The sequence below is a fragment of the Crocuta crocuta genome, unplaced genomic scaffold (assembly GCF_008692635.1).
Source record: "Crocuta crocuta isolate KB4526 unplaced genomic scaffold, BGI_CrCroc_1.0 scaffold493, whole genome shotgun sequence".
NCBI lineage: Eukaryota > Metazoa > Chordata > Mammalia > Carnivora > Hyaenidae > Crocuta > Crocuta crocuta.
In genome coordinates this window covers 90,857-114,969 of record NW_027527377.1, presented here as the reverse complement: position 1 = coordinate 114,969, position 24,113 = coordinate 90,857, and the positions used below count along the sequence as shown (strand labels likewise).

The 24,113-nt window shown below is 41.0% G+C and overlaps 1 long non-coding RNA gene across 1 annotated transcript; it reads left to right on the top strand.

Moving 5' to 3' along the window:
- The first annotated feature begins 3,568 nt into the window (after positions 1-3,568).
- LOC144235055 (uncharacterized) lies at positions 3,569-23,735 on the top strand. The gene is made up of 3 exons (XR_013336140.1): positions 3,569-3,700; positions 4,462-4,615; positions 23,677-23,735. It is a non-coding gene; the product is annotated as an uncharacterized LOC144235055 (long non-coding RNA).
- Positions 23,736-24,113: the final 378 nt, after the last annotated feature.

The window sequence follows — 24,113 nt, the reverse complement described above, 5'->3', positions numbered from 1 at the left end:
TCGTATTCCTTTTCTCGACTTTAAATAAACATGTAATTTTTATCATCTCTCTGGCCCTAATTTAGGAATTTTCCAAAGCAGCTAACATTGCTAAAATAAAATCACCCTCCAGTCTATTTTCAGCCTGGATGGTACCCTTTGCCAAATCCCTTTTTCTGTTTTTATTGCAAAATCTCGTAATGAAAAACCCCTTTTTGCAGATTTGTATTTGATAGAAAGCTGGTCTAAGAAGTGAGCATGCTCTGTGTCCAAACCTAATAGTCAATCGTTAAACACTTGACACATTTAAGAAGAACAGGCTGGGGCACCTGGGTAGCTCAGTCAGTTAAGCATCTGATTTCAGCTCAGGTCATGGTCTCCCAGTTTGTGAGTTTGAGCCCCACATTGGGTTCTCTGCTGTCAGGACAGAGCCTACTTGGGATCTTCTTTCTCTTTCGCCCTGTCCCTTCCCCACTCACACTCTCTCTAGTTCAAAAATAAACATTTAAAAAAAAAAGAAAGAAAGAAAGAAAGGCTGAAATATAGGTTGATTGGCTAGCACAGAAGCAGAAGGTTCCCCAGATATGAAGGGGCACTGTGGGCATGGAAAGGCTTGAGGATGAGGATGTCCCTGAAAGTCCAGGTATCAAAAAGGGAGGGAAAGACAGAGCCAGCGGAAAGTAAGACAGAGAACAAAGTTTGGAGTTTTATTATTTTTAAAATATTTATTTATTTATTTATTTATTTATTTATTTATTTATTTATCTATTTTGAGAGAGAGTGTGAGCAGGCGAGGGAAAGAAAGAGAGGGAGAGAATCTCAAGCAGGCTTGTGCTGTCAGCGAAGAGTCTGACACTGGGCTCCAGCTCAGAAACCATGAAATCATGACCTGAGCCAAAACCAAAAGTCACAGACACAACTGACTGAGCCACCCAGGTGCCTCCAAAGCCTGATCTTTTAAAACATGGTCCTACTTCTTTGAATTTTATTGAGGAGGCAAAATGTACAGCCAGCCCACTGTCAGCTCATCCTCACTCCTACATTTTTCAGCCACTTAATTTGTAAAGAGAATTCTAAACTGATCCAGAAAATGAATTAAATTTCACACAGTGTATTTAGTAGGATAAGTACAAAGATGTTCTAATTAAGTTTATTTCCAATACCATTACACCCTCAGCTAAAGAATTCTTATCCAGGGGGGCCTGGGTGACTCGGTCGGTTAAGTGTCTGACTTTGGCTCAGGTCATGATCTAGCAGTTTAGGGGTTCGACCTCTGCATTGGGCTCTGCTGCTGACAGCTCAGCATGGAGCCTGCTTCAGATTCTATGAGTCTCTCTCTCTCTCTCTCTCTCTCTCACCTCTCCCCCACTCATACTCTGTCTCTGTCTTTCTCAAAAATAAAATAAGAAACATTTAAAAATTTAAAAAAGAATTATTCTTATTCAAAGCCAACATTGATAGTGGGAGGGAAGATTTACAAAGTGAGGATGGAATATGTCCTGGCTCTGGGAATTCTGTAAGAGCTCAGGAAAACAGCTGGAGGGTTTGATAACCTGATGACTCGACCATTTGTCAAAGATCCTAAAGAACGTTCACTGGCATTCTAAATATACAACTCATGTGCGTCATAATTCCATTTCCCTGAAAACCTGTGACTTTCCCATGAACAATTTTTCTTCATAAAAATTAATTTAACTTGACATCCTCCAAATAAGAACAACACAATGTTCTGTGTCAGTATGAGGAGCAGTCATGAAGTTTCTGGTCTAACAGAGTTATGACAAGGAAGAGTTGTCATTTGGACACTCATAAATGAAATGTAGTGCTACAAAAGGTTGAGCTTTGATCATTCATGCAAAGAGAAAAAAAAGCATCTCCTAATTTTGCCCCTATTTTGTTTACATCTTGGCATCATGTACCAAGATATATGAATTTTAGACTAGCGAATTTATTGGGAAATGTATTTTAGTGATAAATGCAGAGTTTTATAGAAATTGAAAGTAATATGTCAAATTGGCCTGGAGATTAATATAGTTTAGCAATTCAACAATATAAATGTCCAGAGTTTGTCTCTTACAGAGTTTTAATTCCCTAAGGAGTCTCAGTATCTCATCTTTCATTTTTATTTGAGGAAATAAAATCCTATTTATTTGAAGTGGCTTGGATCCAGAAAGGTCAAACAGATCCAGCCCAATGCTTCTATCAGTCAGCCCTTCCTAACCCAGCACCCACGCATGAGCCAGCCTCACCTTTCCTAGTCCTGGGCAGAGGTCTTGGGCTGCCTCCCCGTGTACTCAGCAGTACCTGTAGACTAAGTCAGCGTCTGTCTTCCATTTACATCCACTATTTCATAGGTGTCTACAGATCTCATCAAGACTAACAAAATATGAAATAATCTAAAAATATCACCTAGTTACAGTATTTTTTATGTGAAATCTTTCAAATTAATGCCACTAAAATTCCAACCTTGACACTTGCTCTAATATCTGAACAATTTTACTGGAAATGTCCTGGCATCTGAGTTTAAACACAAACACTATCTATAACATGACTTCTTAAATAATTTTTAAAGGTTTTTTTTTCCTGTACATCATAATCATGTCCTACTTTCGCTAGTGATTTTATGACAAGTGAATTATGATAACTCATGGAATTCAGTTCCTGGTCATCAAGAAGAACTTACAGCTTGGTGGGCATCATGGCAGTATGGCATGGCTTGAATGTGGCCCCAGTCCTCAGATGACATCAAAGACTGTATCCTGAAGCATCTTTAGAATCCAGCTGTATTGTTTCACATATATTTATGGGTCATACAAGATTTTCCCTATGCTGTTGGTATCTTTAAGTTCCTTGAGGAGTTACCAGAGGATTCTTAGCTGTTTTCATGGGAACCTATAGGGGCAAATCTGGATCTGGGTGAAGTATTGTCTTCACGTGACTTAAGAATTGGAGCCAGGCAAAGCCCCAACACCTCCTAACTTGGTGTGGAAGGTACAACCTATTTGATTTTGTTGGAGTTTTAGAATTTTACAATCCTTGGGTGACAGTAGTGGTTACAGCATTAAGCCTGACCAGTTTTAATAGAAGAACCTTCTCAGAATAGGAGTTTTTCCTGAGATATGATTTGTCTGGTATGATGGTTAATTTTATGCAACGTGGCTGGGCCAAGGTGTGTCCAGATAGCTGACAAAACATTATTTCTGGGTGTGTCTGGAAGGGTATCTCTTGAAAAAATTAACATTTGAGTTGGCACACTGAGTAAAGGAAATTGTCCTCACCAATGCAGGTTGGGATATATAATCCAATCCTTTGTGGGCCCAGATAGAACATAAAGGCAGAGTAAGGAGAAATGTGTTCTCTGCCTAAGCTGGAACATGGGTCTTCTCTTGCTCTCAGACATTAGTGTTAGTGCTCCTGATTTTCAGGCTTCAGTCTTGCTTATAACCATACCATCAACTTTCCTGGGCCTCCAGCTTGCAGACAGCAGACTCTGGGACTTCTTTGCTTCTGTAATCACATGAGCCAATCCCTCATACTAAATCTCTTTCTGTGTGTCTATATATATATCTTATCAGCTCTGTGTCTCAAGAGAACCCTGACTAATATAGATGAAGTCTTCGTAAAACTCCAGGAGGGTGTCGGAAACAGAGAAGTCTGTGTCTGAAGAAACGTGAATCCAAGCTGCAACCAATGTATGAAAGAAAGAAGGAAAGAAAGGAAAGTCAGTAATGAGGCTTCCTGTGGGTGCTCCAGCTGGGTGGGAGGGGTTTGGAGGAGGCTGTGGGGCCCTTTCTTCCACCTTCTGCCTGGCTGTCCCCAGGCTTCCTCCAGAGAAGCAGTTTTCCGCAGACACCCTGACCCACTTTCTGTCCTCTTTCATTTTGGGTTTCAAGTTATTTCTGTAATGGTAATATTTTTGGAGGGGGTAGGCAGGCTGGTATTCTAATATACTGAGCTACTTTAAAATACTGAGGCATTGCTATTTTTGTTGGTGTAGAACCACCTTTTTCAGTGTTTACTCTGAAACATTTCATGGTTAGGGTTATGAACCCCAATAGAATTTTATATCTAACAGATGTCCACCCATTTAGAAATTGTTCTGACCACTTCTTTCTGTGTTTATAACACTTCTGAGCTCTTACTGGGCTTTTAATCGTCAGTTCTCAGCTTATGAATGAAGTCCAGCAGCTTTCTCTCTTTTTCATTTTCCCTAGGAGAAGCTCCTATGGGCTGCTTCTTACAGTGGTGGTGGTAGGTGAGAGGTTGGAGGGCAGAACAGAAGGTGCTACAGTATGCAAAGGGCTGGGAGCTTTGGGAAAGGATCCCAGTGACACGGTGGGAAGATGGGCAAGAATTGTGTCTCTGGTCAGTTTAGAGATAAGGAATACAGAGAAGCAGCAACCCATCTAAAGCCACGTGCTATATGTTAGGCAGAGAACAGGAACCCATGTCTTGTTTTGACATCTCTTTTCTGCATTTCAGAGTGAGTGCATCAGTAATGTGGCATGGAATAATGGTGTCACTGGAGAGTTTTACACTCCCTGAAGCATGTCCCACTGAATTCTGGGGTGGAGCAAGATCAAGAAAGGAGCTGCAGAGGAAAACATTTTGCTTAGTGAGGCTGATAGAACTAGAGGTGAGTTGTTGTGAAGCTTTCTGAAATTCCAGTTGCTTTTTGGAATGGGCATCGACAGAGGGTCCTGGTGCAGGAACCATGGGATATCCCAAGCAGGGCCCACCAGGGTCCTTCAGTGGAGCAGAAACCATTTAATTAACTTTGGAAGGATTGCTGAGTTTCACCAGCTGGGCAAAAGCTGTGACTGGGTCACTGTGTGAGCTGGCAAGCCCTGGTGTTTACAGGTTTGGTGATTCCCCTTTAATTACAGTGTTGAGTAGTTACTTTAAATGCCAAATGCTGCACATTGCATTTCTATTCCAGCTGCCTGCCGTGACCTGGTCCATGGTTTATTCTTTCTGTTACTGACTATAGCATCATAGCATAAGTTTTTATATATACACACACATACATATTTATATATGTATGTTAGTATAAACAAATTATATGTTATATATTATTTATTTTAAAATAATTCTATATTAATTATATTTATTATACATACACAGATGTTTAAAAATGATTAACCATATTAAACCTCTTCTGGTCTGTGATAAGTCTTTTTTTTTTTTTTTTCATATTTTTGATCCTTGCTACACAAAACGGGGTCAGCAGCCAGCATCATCACTATAACATGACAGCTTATAAAAAATTAGAACCTGGGATGACTGGGTAGCTCAGTCGATTGAGCATCTGACTCTTGGTTTAGGCTCAGATCATGATCCCAGGGTCATGGGATTGAGCCACACATTGGGCTCTGTGCTGAGCATGGAGTCTGCTTAAAATTCTCCCTTTCTCTCTCTCCTCTCTCTCTCCTCTCTCTGCACCTGGGTGGCTCAGTTGGTTAAGTGCTACTTCAGCTCAGATCATGATCTCATGGTTCAGAAGTTCGAGCCACACATCTGTGTCTCCTTCTCTCTCTGCCCCTTCCCCACTCATTCTCTGTGTCTCTCTCAAAATAAATAAACTTTAAAAATACTCTCTCGGCGGCAAGATGGCGGAGAAGTAGAGAACTCCGTACATTGCACTTGCCCCTATATCTCACACAGAGAAGGCCTGAAGCCATAGGAACCCTTACAGAATCCAGGAGTTTGGGAGAAAAAGAAGACAGAGTCCGCTGAGAAAACCTAGCGTGAGTATGAACTGGGGAAGATAAAATCAGGCCGGGAACAGAGACACAAGGGATGGGGGAGGGGGAATTCCCCTCTGTGGGGAGCCTAGAGGGGAAAGAGAGTGGCCTAAACTGCTCAAGAGACTATCCCTGTCGCTGGAGAAGAGAAAAACCTCCACTTGGGACACAGAGGGATCCAGTTTCCTGCTATTCAGCTGACCCTAGGCAGGACGCACTCGTCCCAGGCAACCTCCAGGGAAACTGCTCCCCACTTGCCAGCTCGACCTGGAGGGGAACGTGGCAGCCGTGCCTTTGTGCTTCTGGCTTGGCCAGATCCCTAGCGGGGAGGTGAAAGGCTTAAAATTGGGAGATTTGCCCGCAAGTTTGTGTTTTGGGCAACGGGACACAGAGGGACCCGGTTTCCTACTCTCCAGCTGACCCTAGGCAGGACACACTCGTCCCAGGTGATCCCCAGATAAAACTGCTCCTCGATCACCAACCCGACCTGGAGGAGATGGGAGCAGTGGCTTCTGGCTCAATCCCCAGGGGGAAGGCAGGAGGCTTGGGACTGCCCTGAGGGGACTGTCTGCGAGTTTGTGTTTCCGGGAATTTCAGTGGGGCCCACGGACTGAGATCTGGAAACGAGGCCAGGCCTGGGATATAGAGCATGGCCCACCTTGGCTGCGCCCCCGGCACAGGGAGTTTACACACCCAAAAAAGTGAGTAGCACCGCTTGGTTCAAGAAGGGACTGGAGTGCCACCACTCTTCTCCCCACAACCCCAAGGCAGGACTCCCATGGGACGCACTGGATCAAACCACGCCCATCCCTGCTAGAGCTGCCCTCTTCCATATATATATGTACATATATATATATATATATTTTTTTTTTTTTTCTTTTTTTACACNGATCAACATGGATGCACTGCCCTGATTAATTCTGGTCACTGGCTTGCTTAAACAGTCACATTTAATCCATTCTCTAGATAAAAATTCTACACCTACCTACCTTTTCATCTCTTTCTCTCTGGAGTAATCAGACTATATAATTTCTCTGGATAATACCATCGTCATTTCTTTCACCTCTTCTCCAACCATATTACAGTCTTTTGCTCTTTGAAAAAAGCTTATTATTCCTTCTGCCTGCTCATTTCATTTCCAATTTCGCCTCATCCCCGCCCTATCATTCCTCTCTTTCTCTATGCTCTTCCACCAACACTATATACACCCGGGCTATTTATTTGTAGCTGGGAAATCTGGTTATATGCTTTAAACGGTTCTTTGTCTATTGGGTTTCTTCTTTTTTCCTTTTCTTCTTTTTTTTCATTTTTATGTATTTTTATTTCTTATTATTCGCCTTCCCTTCTCTTTTCTCTTTTCTTTTTCGTTTTCCCTTTCAGTTTGCGTGTTTGTTGGATTTGTCTGTGCGTTTGTGTGCCTTTGTTCCCTGTGTGTCTGTCTGTTTGTTTTCTTTTCCAGGGCTACCTCAAGAAGCAAGCCAAAGCACACATGGTGGAGTCCCAAATACCACTACGAGTAGGAAAATAAAATAACCAAAGTCTCAACAAGAGAGACCAAGAAATACCATTCAAAGAACACTTTCTGAATGTATAGGCCCTGGACAATCAAAGAGTCTTCTTTGGTACAGCAGTGCTCACAGGTGCAGAGTGCATAACAAGCTTTTAAAACTAACAAGAGATAGCTAATCAAAATGACAAAATGAAAGAGCTCTCCTACAAAGAAAGTCCAGGAAGAAGTGACAGCTAAAGAACTGCTCAAAACAGATATAAGCAAAATAACCGAACAAGAATTTAGAACAATAACCATAAAATTAATCGCTGGGCTTGAAAAAAGCATGGAGGACATCAAAGAAACTATGGCTACAAACACCATGGAGCTTAAAATAGTTATGATGAGGGGCGCCTGGGTGGCTTAGTCGGTTGAGCGTCCGACTTTCGCTTAGGTCATGATCTCGCGGTTCGTGGGTTTGAGCCCCGCATCGGGCTCTGTGCTGACTGCCAGCTCAGAGCCTGGAGCCTGTTTCAGTCTGTGACTCCCTCTCTCTCTGACCCTCCCCTGCTCACGCTGTCTCTCTCTCTCTCTCTCCTAGAAATAAATAAAAAATATTAAAAAAAAATAGTTATGATGAATTAAAAATGCGATAAATAACATACATAATAAACTGGAGGTATTCAATACACGGATTGAAGACGCAGAAATGACAATAAATGATTTAGAAGACACAATTATAGAAAAAGAAGAAACTGACAAAAAAAAAAGAGATAAACTGATCCAGGAACATGAGAGAAGAGTTTGAGAGCTCAGTGATACAATCAAACGGAACAATATCCGTAACATAGGAATCCCAGAGGAGGAAGAGAGAGGGAAAGGTGCTGAAGGAGTCCTGGAACAAATTATAGCAGAGAACTTACCAAACTGGGGAGGGAAGTAGACGTTGAAATTCATGAGGAACAGAGAACTCCCCTCAGATGTAACTTGAATCGATCTTCTTCACTACATATCATAGAGAAACTGGCAAAATATAAGGACAAAGAGAGAGGGTTTGAAAGCAGCTAGGGAGAAAAGGGCCCTAACATACAGAGGGAAACCTATCAGCGTGGTGACAGACCTGTCTTCTTAAACTTGGCAGGCCAGAAAGGAATGGCAGGAGACCTTCAATGTGATGAACAGAATAAATATGCAGCCAATAATCCTCTATCCAGCAAGCGTTTAATTCAGAATAGAAGGAGACATAAAAGTCTTTCCAAATAAACAAAAATTGAAAGAATTTGTCACCACTAAACCAGCTCTACAAGAAATCCTAAGGGGGACTGTCTGAGGGAAATGTTGCAAGGAACGCAAGATGCTAGAGACACCACAAGCATGAATCCCACAAACGACAAAATGACTCTAAACCCATATATTTCAATAATAACACTGAATATAAATGGACTAAATGCCCCAATCAAAAGACATAGGGTAGCAGAATGGATAAAAAACAAAATCCATCTATTTGCTGTCTACAAGAAACTCATTTTAGACAGGAGGACACCTTCAGATAGAAAGTAAGGGGATGGAGAAATATCTATCATGCTACTGGAAGTCAAAAGAGAGCTGGAGTAGCTATATTTATATCAGACAAACTGGACTTTAAAGTAAAGACAGTAACAAGGGATGAAGAAGGGCATTATATAATAATTAAAAGGCCTACCCATCAGGAAGACCTAATAATTATAAATGTCTATGCACCGAATACAGAAGGACCTAAATACATAAAACAATTAATCACAAACAGAAACAGTCTTATCGACAAGAACGTGCTAATAGCAGGGGACTTTAATACTCCACTTACAGCAATGGACAGATCAACTAGACAGAAAATCAATAAAGACACAATGGACTTAAGTGACACATTGGACCAGATGGATCTGACAGATATATTTAGATCTCTACACCCTGAGGCTATGGAATTCACATTCTTCTTAAGTGCATATGGCACATTCTCCAAGATAGATCACATACTGGGACATAAAGCAGCCCTCAATAAATATAAAGGAATTGAGATCATACCATGCACACTTTCAGATCACAATGCTATGAAACTTAAAATCAAACACAGGAAGAAGTCTGGAAAATCCCTAAAAACATGGAGGCTCAAGAACACCCTACTAAAGAAAGATTCTAATTTCCTCAATTAGACAGGAAATTAAAAAATATATGGAAACAAATAAAAATGAGAATAAAACAATCCAACTCTATGGGATGCGGTGAAAACAGTTTTAAGAGGAAAGTACATTGCACTCCAAACCTATTTCAAGAATTTAGAAAAAGCATAAGTGCAAAATCTAATAACGCACCTAAAGCAATTAGACGAGAACAAGAAGAGCACCCCAAACCCAGTAGAAGAAGAGAAATAATAAAAATCAGAGCAGAAATAAACAGTATAGAAACCCAAGAAACAGTTGAACAGATCAATGAAACCAAGAGTTGTTTTTTTGAAAAAATAAACAAATTTGACAAATTTTGGCTCCTCAAAAAGAAAAGAGAGAGTGCTCAAACAGACAAAATCATGAAGGAAAATGGACTGATTACAACCAACCCTTCAGAAATAAGAGCAGTTATCAGGGAATACTATGAAAAACTATATGCCAACAAAACTGGATAACATAGAAGAAATGGACAAATTCCTAAACACACACTCACTACCGAAATTCACGCCGGAAGATATAGAAAACCTGAACAGACCCATAACAAGTGAGGAAAACGAATCAGTTATCAAAAATCTCCCAACAAATAAGAGCTCTGGGCCAGATGACTTCCCTGGGGAATTCTACCAGACATTTAAAACAGAATTAATACCCATTCTTCTCAAACTATTCCAAAAAATAGAAATCGAAGGAAAACGTCTGAACTCATTTTATGAAGCCAACATCACTTTGATTCCCAAGTCAGACAGAGACCCAGCAAAAAAGGAGAACTAGAGGCCAGTATCCTGGATGAATACAGATGCAAAAATCCTCAACAAAATACTTGCAAATAAAATTCAACAGCACATAAAAAGAATTATCCATCAAGATCAAGTGGGATTCATTCCTCGGTTACAGGGCTGGTTCAATATTTGCAAATCAATCAATGTGATACATCACATCAACAAAAGAAAAGATAAAAATCATATGATCCTATCAATAGATGCAGAAAAAGCATTTGACAAAATACAGCATCCCTTCTTAATAAAGACCCTCGAGAAAGTTGGGATAGAAGGAACTTACTTAAACATCATAAAAGCCATCTATGGGAAGCCCACAGCTAACATCATTCTCAATGGGGATAAACTGAGAGCTTTCCCCCTGAGATCAGGAACACGACAGGGATGTCCACTCTCACCACTGTTGTTTATCATAGCTCTGGAAGTCTAGCATCAGCCATCAGAAAACAAAAGGAAATATAAGGCATCAGAATTGTNCATGGATTGGAAGAATAAACATAGTTAAAGCGTCATTACTACCCAAAGCAATCTACACATTCAATGAAATCCCAATCAACATTGCACCAGCATGCTTCTCAAAACTAGAACAAACTCTCCTAAAATTTGCATGGAACTNAGACAGGAAACCATCAAAACCCTAGAGGAGAAAGCAGGAAACAATCTCCTTGACCTCAACTGCAGAAGTTTCTTACTTGACACATCCCCAAAAGCAAAAGAATCAAGAGCATAAAGGAACTATTGTGACTTCATCAAGATTAAAAGCTTCTGCACAGCAAAGGAAACAATCCATAAAACTNGAGGCAAACCATGAGAGACTCTTGAATGCTGAGAACAAACTGAGGACTGATTGGTGTGGGGTGGAGGGGTGGTGATGGGCATGGAGGAGGTCACTTATGGGGATGAGCACTGGGGGTTGTATGGAAACCAACTTGACAATAAACTATTTAAAAAATTTATCTCTCTATCAAAAAAATATATAAATGCATAAAAAATAAATATAAAAAATATGCATACATATATGTGGTAGAACCTCAGGTCCTGTCCCAGATGAGTCAGAATCTGAATTTTCTTTTCTTGTCTTTTTTTAAATGTTTATTTATTTAAAAATTTTTACTGTTTGTTTATTTTGAGAGAGAGACAGACAGAACACAAATGGGGGAGAGGCAGAGAGAGAGGAAGACACAGAATCAAAAGCAGACTCCAGGCTCTGAGGTGTCAGCACAGAGAACGAGCTGGAGTTCCAACCCATGAACTGCGAGATCATGACTTTCACTGACTGAGCCATCCAGGTGCCCCCAGTCTGCAGTTTCACAAAACCTGCAGAAGTTTTGTGTTCAAATAAGGACAAACACTCCTGGAGAAGAGACAGTACAGAAGGCACTATTCTAAGGGCTTTATGGGAACAACATGCTTACTCCTCTCGCATCCTGATGAGGAATAAATGGAATCCTTAGAAGCAGTGACTCACAGGGAACATCATATGACCCTGTCCCCCCTCTCATCTGGCTTCAGAGCATGGGGCCTTCACTCTATACTCTAGGCCTGGCGCCTTTGTGCACCAACACCTGATTCATGAAAGATCCAATAGACCTTGAAATGCTATTTGTGGGAACTGTTTAGTTTAGTACACTATGTAATTACTTAGACTTGTTATATTATAATTCTTACACTAGATAATGATGATGATAATGATGATGATGATGATGATGATATTTACTTCAAATTTAGTTTTCTAGCTCTTTGAAGAGTAGGATTTTGTGATTTGGGCAGTGCCCTACCCTTAGAAATACTAGAAGCTCGACTTAGTTTTGGTATTATTTCTTGTCTATTTGGTAGTGAAATTATTTCTTCAAGCCCTAGAAGTAGTACTCTTTCCCAGTTTTCAGGATGGATAGCATCAAAACCAAAGGCACGTTCCTTGTTTTCCTCTTCGCAGTATTATGTGGAAATAGCCCCAACCCATTCTGAGAGTGAGACCATAGCTTCAGAAAGAACTAAAAAAAATTGCTTTCCTCTCCTTAAACTCAAGTTCATGTATTCTCCCTTCTTCAAGGAGCAGTAGGAGTATCATTATTTAACTTTTTTAAATGTTTATTTATTTTTGAGAGAGAGAGAGAGACATAGTGCAAGCAGGGAAGGGCAAAGAATGAGGGAGGCCCAGAGCCAGGCTCTGAGCTGTCAGCACAGAGCCCGATGCAGGGCTTGAACTCACAGACCGTGAGATCATGACCAGAGCTAAAGTTGGACACTTAACCAACTGATCCATCCAGATGCCTCATGGGAGTATCATTATTTATATTTGTGTCAGGGATGATTAGAGAAGTTTGTTTCCCCATTAAATGCATTAGATCTATATCCTATCACTCAAGGCAATTCTCTGTACTGAATATATAAAATCTATCATTTCTGATGCTATTGGTAACACATGTCTTATTATTGGTGTAGAAAAAGGAAAGATTGTAGAATTTTATCAGTTCTTCAAGTTGTGGGTGTTGTTCATTCAACATTGTGAAATCAGTTTTGTCCTAAACAGAATTTTAAAAGAGGAAGAAACGGAACAGACTAGAAAATATCAGAGTACATCATGTATTCATTTGCTAGGGTTGCCATAGCAAAGTACCACAGAGTAAGTAGGTGGCTTAACAACAGTAATGTATGATCTTACAGCTTTGGAGACTCTAAGTCTGGGATCAAGGTGTTGGTAAGGTTTTCTGTAAAATTTTGCCTGTTAATATTCATGAGGATGTGTGTTTCAGTGTTTCATATGGGTTTCAGTGTTAAATATATTTCCTACTATGTAAGTGTAGGTAAAACATGTTGGAAAAACATGGGCTTGCTGATTTGTTGGTATGATGCTGCCTTACCCTTTTCTTTCTTGGGATGGCGCAGAGATTGCAGGATCTGGAAGACAGTGAAGAAGGACGTGAATGGATTATGAGGTAGATTGTTCTTGCACTTTTTGTCCTTCATATGACGGTTGTTTGTTTGATTTTGGTTTTTAGTAACATCCAGATTGATGGCACCTTCTTGAGGTTCTAGGAGTAGGTTCCATTTCCTTGCTGGTCATCAGCATGGGACACACTTAACTCCTACAGGCTGCTTTTGGGTTCTTGCCAGATGGCCTCCTACATCTCAGCAATCCAGAACCTTTTCGCATAAATCCCCTACTCTGATTTCCCTTCTGCCACTAGCTGGAGAAAAATCTCTGCTTTTAAGAAAGCACGTGATTGGGGCGCCTGGGTGGCTTAGTCGGTGGCTTAGACCTTAGTCCGACTTTCGCTTAGGTCATGATCTCGCGGTTCGTGGGTTCGAGCCCCGCGTCGGGCTCTGTGCTGACTGCCAGGTCAGAGCCTAGAGCCTCTTTCAGTCTGTGACTCCCTCTCTCTCTGACCCTCCCCTGCTCACGCTGTCTCTCTCTCTCTCCTAGAAATAAATAAAACATTAAAAAAAAAAAAAGAAAGCACGTGATTACTTGAGTCCCACCTGGGCAGTTTCCCTTCTGATGAACTCAAAGTCAACTAATTATTAACCTCAATTACATGTGCACAATCCCTTTTGCCATGTGAGGTAACATAGCCACGTGTTATTTCATCACGTTCGCTATATTGGGTATTACAGTGAGAAGTTCTGGGGCCATTTTAGATTCCCCTGCAGAGGCCCAGGTCCTGCAAGGTTACCAATAAACTTATATTTGGTCAGTAGAGATGCAAACCTTTGTGTCCAATGAAGAATATCATACAAAAGTCTTTGGTGTTTTTTTAAACATTGCCCCATTAAGATATTTATGTCTAACTCGGCAAACTTATTTCCATGGCTCTTTTCTTTCTTCCTTCTTGAGTGATGCTCTAGACTTCATCCCATGAACTTTCTTTGAACCAGTTTTGCTGTCCTGCTGGACCTGCCACTGTTGGGTAGATAAATCTTTGACACATGTTCATTCTATATTTGTATGGAGCCATGGGTTTAGCTTTGTGACAAAGACAATTCAGTTTTCAGGAAGGCCTGGCCTTGTAGCTTCTGAGTCTTTCTATTTTCTTTTTTTTCTTGTTATAAACCTCTTACTGACTGAGTTCACCCATAGCTCTTCCTTTGAATGAAAAGGTATAAAAATTCACCCCGTGCATGGCTTTCTATCATTAAAAGTTTGCACGGTGACTAGCATCTTAAAAAGGGACTTTGATGGAAAGCACTCTGCCACATGTGGGATTTTTTTATAGCAGACAGTGATGGAAAAGTTGAGCAAAGGGGAAAAAAACTGACACAAATCACACAACTGTGACTTGAACATCTTTTTCTCTGGCCTAGTCTGGTGAAAAGAGATGGCAGGGCTGGGCCAAGGCCTGGACTGACTGACTGTGGACCTATCTGACCGTGAACAACCACCAGGCCTCTCTGAGACAGAGTTTTCCTTACCTGTAAAGCCAGGGGTATGTCACCTGCAGCTCCACATTGGCAGGCAGCCCCATCTCTATTCCAAACTAGACTTTGTGAGGTAGCAGATAAATCAATCTTGCTCTGGGATATGATGACCCAACAATATCTCCCCCCAGCCCACTGCTAAAGGATGGGCTGTCACCAACTAGGCAAGAGATCCAGAGATCCCAGAGAATCTGGGATTCCCATTGTCCTTTGAGACTTACTTTCCTTGACCCTGCTGTAAGGTTCCTATCTGGCATGGCCCTGGTACCCTAGCTCTGCCTGACATTCAGGTGGAATCTACAGTTTTGATCGCCAATTCTGGAATTTGTCCATTTCTTCTAAGTTGTCCAATTTGTTGGCATATAATTTTTCATACTGTTCCCTGATAATTGCCTGTATTTCTGAGGGATTGGTTGTAATAAGTCTATTTGTGTGCTCTCTTTTTTCTTTGTGAGAAGCCTGGCTAGAGGTTTGTCAATTTTATTTATTATTTTCAAAAAACCAACTCTTGGTTTCTTTGATCTGTTCAACTGTTTTTTGTTTTTTGTTTTTGGATTCTATATTGTTTATGTCTGCCCTGATTTTTTTTTATTTCTCTTTTCCTACTGGGTTTGGGGTGCTCTTGTTGCTCTCCTTCTTGTTCCTTTAGGTGCACCGTTAGATTTTGTACTTGCACTTTTTCTAATTTCTTGAAATAGGCCTGGAGTGCAATGTGCTTTCCTCTTAGGACAGTCTTTGCCTCATCCCAAAGAGTTTGGATTGTTGTATTTTCATTTTCATTTGTTTCCATATATTTTTTAATTTCTTCTCTAATTGCCTGATTGGCCCATTCATTCTTTACTAGAGTGTTCTTTAACCTCCATGTTTTTGGACGTTTTCCAGACTTCTTCCTATGATTGATTTCAAGTTTCATAGTCTTGTGATCTGAAAGTGTGCATGGCATGATCTCAGTTCTTTTATATTTACTGAGGGCTGCTTTATGTCCCAGTATGTGATCTATCTTGGAGAATGTGCCATGCGCACCTGAGAAGAAAGTGAATTCCATGGTCTCAGGATGTAGAGATCTAAATATATCTGTCAAATCCATCTGGTCCAATGTGTCATTCAAGTCCATTATTTCTTTAGTGATGTTCTGTCTAGTTGATCTATCCATTGCAGTAAGTGGAGTATTAAAGTCTCCTGCTATTAGCACATTCTTATCCATAAGATTGTTTCTGTTTCTGATTGATTGTTTTATGTATTTAGGTGCTTCTGTATTCGGTGCATAGACATTTATAATTGTTAGCTCTTCCTGACGGATAGACCCTGTAATTATTATATAATGCTCTTCTTCATCCCTTGTTACTGCCTTTACTTTAAAGTCCAGTTTGTCTGATATAAATATGGCTACTCCAGCTCTCTTTTGACTTCCAGTAGCATGATAGATATTTCTCCATCCCCTTATTTTCAATATGAAGGTGTCCTTCTGTCTAAAATGAGTTTCTTCGGGCACCATCCTACACTGTTGGTGGGAATGCAAACTGGTGNACGGGGGAAATGGTGGGGGAAAGGGAGAGAGGGAAACCATGAGAGACTCTTGAATGCTGAGAAAAAAACTGAAGACTGATGGATGTGGGGGGCAGGGAGGAGATGGGCATGAAGGAGGGCACTTGTGGGGATGAGCGCTGNCCTATGTCTTTTGATCGGAGCATTTAGCCCATTTACATCCGGTGTTATTATTGAAAAATATGGGTTTAGAGTCATTGTGTTCTTTGTAGGATTCATGCTTGTGGTTGTGTCTCTGTACCTTGAAATCCTTGCAACATTTCTCTCAGAGAGTCCCGCTTAGGATTTCTATTAGGGCTGGTTTACTGGTGACAAATTCTTTCAATTTTTGTTTATTTGGAAAGACCTTTATTTCTCCTTCTATTCTGAATGACAGGCTTGCTGGATAGAGGATTCTTGGATGCATATTTTTTCTGTTCATCACATTGAAGATCTCCTGCCATTCCTTTCTGGCCTGCCAAGTTTCAGTAGATACGTCTGTCACCACTCAGATAGGTCTCCCTTTGTATGTTAGGGCCCTTTTCTCTCTAGCTGCTTTCAGAATTCTCCCTTTGTCTTTATATTTTGTCAGTTTCACTATGATATATTGTGTAGAAGATCAATTCAAGTTATGTCTGAGGGGAGTTCTCTGTGCCTCTTGGATTTCAATGTCTTTTTCCTTCCCCAGATTGGGGAAGTTTTCTGTTATAATTTGTTCAAGGACTCCTTCAGCGCCTTTCCCTCTTTCTTCCTCTTCTGGGATTCCTATGATACAGGTATTGTTCCATTTGATTGTATCACTCAGCTCTCCCTTTTGTGTTCCTCTATCAGTTTATCTCTTTTTCTCAGCTTCCTTTTTTTCTATAACTGTGTCTTGTAATTCACCTATTGTCTTCTCTGCCTCTTCGGTTTGTGCAGTGACCACCTCCATTTTATTATGCATCTCACTTACAGCATTTTTAAATTCATCATAACTATTTTAACATCCATGATCTTTGCAGCAATAGCATCTCTGCTGTCTTCTATGCCTTTTTCAAGCCCAGCAATTAATTTTATGGTTATTGTTCCAAATTCTTGTTCAGTTATGTTGCTTATATCTGTTTTGAACAGTTCTTCAGCTGTCATTTCTTCCTGGAATTTCTTTAGAGAAGAGTTCTTCCGTTTCATCATTTTGGCTAGCTTTCTGTCTCTTGTTTTTAAAAGCTTGTTATGCACTCTGCACCTGTGACTACTGATGTATTAAAGAAGGCTCTTTGACTGTCTAGGGCCTGTCCATTCAGGAAGTGTTCTTTGAAAGGTGTCTCTTGATCTCTCTTGTTGAGACTTTGGTTATTTTATTTCCCTACTCTTAGCGGTATTTGGGACTCTTCACCAATTGTACTTTGGCTTGTTTCTTGGTTAGCTCTGGAAAAGAAAACAGACAGACAAACACACAGGGGACAAAGGCACACAAACATCGGACAAATCCAACAAATACTCAAACCGAAAGGGAAAAAGAAAAAGAAAGAAAAGAAAAAGAAGGAAGGAAAAAAAGAGGAAGGAGGAAAACCAAATAATAAAAAGAAGAAAAAAAAGAAAAGAAAAAGGAAAAACCCCAAAAGGTAATGGATAGTCTAAAAGCATAAAACTAGAATGCCAGCTACAAATAAAGAGCTGGGTGTATGCAGTGCTGATAGTAGAGCATATTCAAAGAGAGAAATGACAGGGTGGGGAGGAAGCGAAATTGAAAGAGAAATGATCAGGCAGAGAGATTACGAGGCTTAATTCAGAGAGAGAAAGAGGAGAATATGGTAAGAGGCAAGGAGAAAGAAAGGAAGATAATGTTACTCAAAGAAACTATATAGTCTGATTCCTCCAGAGCGAGATAGAAAGGTAGCAATGGAGGTGTAGAATATACATCTAGAGAATGGATTAAATGTGACCATTCAAGCAAACCAATGACCAGAGTTCCCAGTCTGGCAGAGGGGAGGGGTATGAATGAGACAAGGGAAAATATATCTGAGTAGAAAGAATTGATCTAGAATTAATCACAGCAGTGCATCCATATTGGTCTTGCCCTGAGCTCTGTAAAAATAAATAAATACATAAATTTTAAAAAGCAACTCTCTAGTGGGGATGGGCATGGTTTGGTGTAGGCAGGTCTTAGCCTCCACTGCTGTCCTGTCGGCGGCTCCCTGAGGCCCTGTCTTGGTGGTTGTGGGGGGAAAAATGGTGACGCCCCAGTCCCTTCTCAAACCAGGCATTGCAAATAGGTCTTTTGGACCCGATTTCCCTGTGCTGTGGGCGCAACCACGGTGGGCTGTGTTCTATGTCCCAAGCCCCACCTCGTTTCCAGGTCCCAGTCCACGGGTGCTTTATTGATACCTCCTGAAACACAGTCCCACACGTTGCCGTTTCCCTGTTTCAGGGGTCAAGCTTGGGAAGCGGCAGCACAGCCTCCAGTCAGCTGCCTTACCGCTGTCGGGGATGGAACCAGGAGCACAGTGGAACAGTTTCTCCCTGTGCCATCAGGGACCTGGGGCACCCAGTTCAAAGTCAGCACCTCAGCTAGATCTAAGAACACTCTCTGTCCAAGCTGAGGTTTTTCTTTTCTCCAGGGACAGTTCTATGAGCAGCTTCAGGGGCTCTTTCTTTTCCTCGACTTACCGTGCTACTGTCCATGAGGGGGACTCCCTCCCCTCCCTCCATGTCTCTGGTCCTGACCCGCTTTTATCTTCCCCAGTTTGCATTCATGCACTTATGAGGTTGCCTTCTCAGTGTACTCTGTCTCTTTCTCTTCCCAAACTCCTGCAACTCAGTGTCCTATGGCTTTAGGCCTTCTCTGTTCAAGAGATGGATGAGAGTGAAATGCACGGACCTCCCTACTTCTCCATCTTGCCTCCTCCCTGATCACCAATTCTGATGTGGTGCAGGGAGTTTCCCCATACCACTGAGCAATTCTCTGACACTAGCTGGCTGTCCTATAATTTCACCTAATTCAGACACTATCTACCTGGGAGAGCATCAGACCTCACAAGTTAAAGGCTCAGTCCCATAAGACTGCTCCCACCTCAGATGCCAATTGCAAGTCCAGATTATCACCTGTACTTCTGACTGATCCACTATAAATCAGGGACCCCATTACCCCTTCCTTGGGTCGGATTAATTTGCTGAAGTGGCTCACAGAACCTAGACAAACATTTTATTTACTAGATCACTGTTTATTATAAAAGGATATAACTCAGGAACAGACAGGGGGAAGAGATGCATAAGGCAAAGTGTGGGGGAGGGTCATGGAGCTTACATGTTCTCTCTGGGAGTGCCACTCTACCAGCACTTTCATATGTTCACCAACCCAAAAGCTCCTGAATGTCATCCTTTTGGGTTCTTATGGAGGCTTTATTATATATACACAACTGCTTAAATTATTTTCAATTTGTTATTAATTTTTACTTCTATTTTCTAAAGATTTTATATTTTAAGTGATCTCTACACTCAACATGGGGCTTGAACTCACAATCCTGAGATCAAGGGTCACATGCTCTACCAACTGACCCAGCCAGGTACCCCTGGCTATTTAAATTATATAATTAATTAAATTATCTCATCACTCTCCCTTATCCTGAGGTTGGAAAGATGGGACTAAAAGTTCCAACCTCCTAATCACTGGGTTGGTTCCTCTAGTGACTAGTCCCTATCCTTAGGGAATTTAGGGACCTTTCAAAAGTCATTTTATTAACATAACAAAGCACATCTTTATAGTGCTTAACTCTTGAAAATTCCAAGGATTTTAGGAGCTTTGCTCTAGGAACAGAACAAAAACTGTGCCTATATTTTTTTCTTCTTTTCAGTTTATTTATTTATATTGGTAGATAAAGAGAGAGTGCAGAAGGTCAGAGAGAGAGAGAAGGAGAGGGAGGGAGAGAATTCCAAGGAGGCTCCATGCTGTTAGTGCAGAGCCTGATGCAGGGTTTGAACTCACAAACTGTGAGATCATGACCTGAGCCAAAATCAAGATTCAGACGCATAAGAGACTGAGCCACCCAGGCATCCCCATACATATATTTATTATAAATCATAACATCTCGCTTACCTTCTGGGAACTTCCACAAGCCATTTGAGACTCTGAGACATAGACTACATACAGACAGAATGAAATTCACTCATTTCTTATTTGACAGAACCTACCTTCTGTGTTCTCATCCTCAGTATGTTTCTTTCATTGGATCATGGAGCCCATTAAAACAGGCTAGGTGTAGGAATTAGTTGGAAACAGGACTAGTGAAGGGCAAATGGAGGAGGATTTTGGACGTCAAGATAAAGTGATTAAATTTTGTTCTGTGCCCATAGGGGATCCACAGATGCCTTTTTAGTTACCTTGGTGATACATAGGAAGGAGCCAATTTGAGACACTGGGCAAAAGTTATCTACTAGACTGAAAACTCACTCTCTCTTCCTGTTGGCCCTTCTCCCAGCTTTCCCCCTTTACCCACTGTAGGAAGAGAGAGATTGAAAGGAATACTGGGATATGGTGCTTATGAGTAGAACAGTGATAGAACTATGAATAAGGAAGTCGAAAGAAAAAACAGACTTGGAGACCATGTAACAAGACAAATAAAGACAATAGAATTGGTAACACTGGTTAACATACCAAGGCATTTGGGTTCTAGAACTCCTGGGAGGTTAAATATCGTACCTCAATGTTCATAGCAGCACTCTCCACAATAGTTAAAACATGGAAAGAGCCTAAGTGTCCATCAACAGATAAATGGATCAAGAAGATGTGGTTTATCTATACGATGGAATACTACATGGCAATGAGAAACAATGAAATCTGGCCATGTGTAGCAACATGGATGGACCTTGAGGGTGTTATGCTGAGTGAAATAAGTCAGGCAGAGAAGGACAAATACCATATGTTTGCACGTATAGGAGGATTAGGAGGAACTTAACTGAGGAACAAGGGGGAGAAGAAGGGCGGAAATGGTGGGGGAAAGGGAGAGAGGCAAACCATGAGAGACTCTTGAATGCTGAAAAAAAACTGAGGACTGATGGATGTGGGGGGAGGAGGGATGGGCATGGAGGAGGACACTTGTGGGGATGAGCACTGAGTGTTATGTGGAAACTAATTTGACAATAAACTATTTATAAAAAAAAAAAATATCGTGGCTCTGGCTGTCCTGTTGAGTTGGGTGGAGCTCTGAAAGAAAGCTATGTTCACTGCATTCCTCCTCAGGCTGTTTTAGTCAGCTCACTCTTCTGAATGCCTATTTCCTTGCCTGGATTGCTGGCCAGGTCTTCCCAAACACTCTTTATGCTGGTGGCCTCCAGGATAGCATGCTCTTCTTGCTCTCCCCAACTGTTCTGACTGTGTCCTTTCTTACTCTCTAAATGCTAACTCTCCCTACCCTGCTGCTTATTCTAAGCCTTTTCTCGGAGAGATTCTCATCACTCTCAGGGTTTCAGAGATTGTCTACATAGCAGTGGTGCCCAAGTAGAAATCTCCAGCTTATCCTCTTTCTTCTTGGTTCATGTTGAAAATTTCCATTGTCAGTTAAATGCCATATTCTCACCTCAGATGGGACCTGCTCCCAAAGGTACTTACTATCTTTCCCCACTAAACCTACCTTTCTCTCAGTGTGACTATATCCTACTTTTACTTTCAACTAGCCTCAAACATTACTCTAAGTGATGCTGCTAGCCATCCATGCTCTAGCCTGACCCAGATCTCTCAGGATGGCTACCACAGACCTCTGCCAAGGCTCCTGGCCCCAGTCTCAGTCAATTCCAACCTTGTCATTCCTTACAGAAAACACTAGAATGCCTCTCTTTTCAACTAGGGGTAATCCATCCTTGCCCTCCCCAAGAGGATACTTGGCAGTGTCTGGAAACATTTTTGGGGCTAAGTTGCTTTAAGCATCTTCTGTGTAGAACCCAGAGGTACTGCTAAACATCCTACAATGCACAGGATGGTCCCCACAACCATCCAGTTCCGAATAACACATCTCTGATCTAGAATAAAACCCGCATAGTGTCCAAGACCCTTGCCTTCTGTGACTTGGCTCAAATCTTTGCCTTTTATGTCAACAACATGGATTTGCTTATAATTTCCACAAATGGGTACCTGCTGGGTCTTCTCTCATGCCTGTGCCCTGCAGGCTATTCTGCTTGTGTATTTTTTTCTTTTCCTGCTCTCATGCCTTACCTTTGTCTTTTGCATAAATAAATGCCTCCTATAGACTTTGAGATTTGTTTCAGGCCATGCTCTGGTTCTCTGGTCACCGGGCACCCATGCTAGGCTCAGGGTCCCTCTCTGTGCTATTTATGCACCTGTCTTCCAACTAAACTGTGAGATTCTTTGTGATTGGATTATGCCTTTTACAAACCTGGTTTTGTCACATATACAATGGGCATTCAAAATGTTGATTAGATTTATTGATTTCAGCTCAACGATGAACAGATGAATAAATGAATGAATAGATGAAGTGAGTGAAACCCCATATTGCAACATTTATGTCCAGAACATTTTCTATCTTCTGGATCTGATGTCCCAAGAGTGGACAACTTACATTAAATAAGTAAACAATAGAAATTAAATTGGAAACAAGTACTTTATTATGAAAATATATGATGCTTGTCAAGCTGTAGGACATTTTATTAAATATTATCATACTTTATTAAATTACCAAGCACATGGAAACTGTCAAAAGGAACAAAAGTACATGTAAAACAAAATGTGACCAACATAGAGATGTCAAATGATTATTACATACTGTTATAAATCATTATAGCTCTTTGAGAAACTGTAAAATGTCAAGACACTTGAGTTCTGGGGTACAGGATCCATTCTGCCAACCAGCCAGCTGGTGATCCTGCACAAAGCCCTTTATCCTTCTAGTCTTCGTTGTTCTCATTTGCAAAGTAAGCCCTTTACAATATTGAGTGCTCCCACTATTATTTATTTTATTAAATCCAATGGATATTATTGAACATGTTTTTTTAAATATCTAAATATGTTTGTGAAAGAGGCTTTCATGTGATTACCCATTGCTATTATTATAGAGACAGCAAGGATGTTCAATTTAATCAAGTGACACAGGCATAACTAAGTGGGTGTAAGTGGCATACCATAGACAGGGAAAATTAAGTTGTGTTACTTTGTTGGAGCCACCAAGGAGGAAATACATTATTCAAGCAACCAGAAAAAAAAATCCATTCTACTCACAAATGGAGAAACCAGTGGTGTCTGTATATATGACTGGCTGGATTGAACACACAAATGAAGAAAGTCAGACAAATTTCTAATCAATTTTGAGACACTCAGTGGCAGTAGCTTGTTTCCAATTTATCTTTTGGAAAAAAGTTGGCTTGCCTGAAGAGAGTAAGCAACAGTGAACAATGAGGTTCAGGGGCTTCTGGACTCCATGTCTGTGTTGAACACGACTATGTGTTACCTCCTGATGTCTATTGCATAGAAAACTTAGTAGTGTGAAATGATCAGTGAAAAATAAATTCTGGGGTTGAATAACTGTGAAAGATGCTTCATGCTCCATTTTTTCTTGCAGATTCCCAATGTTTGGTAATAAGTTAAAGAGTGAGAATTCCTGCATCAAAGGCACCTACTAAGGTATTCGCAAAGCAGTTTGTTTGTTCATAAATGTTTATTTGTTTATTTTGAGAGAGGGAGGGAGAGGACGAACAGGGGAGGGGCAGAAAAAGTGAAGGAGAGAGAGAATCTCAAGCAGGCTCCGTGCTGTTAGTACAGAGCCTGACTGGGGGGCTCCATGCAAGGTTTGAACCCACCAACCCTGAATCATGACCTGAGCTGAAATCAAGAGTCGGTTGCTCAACTGACCAAGCCACCCAGGCACCCCCTCTAAAGCAGTTTATTTAAACCAGAGTTTCAGAAACCCATTTGGCAAGTTCTACTCAAAGTTTGGTAACTGTTTGTTATTTCCAGGTGAGGATAAAGCATAGAAATGGCATATATAGTTTGCCTCTC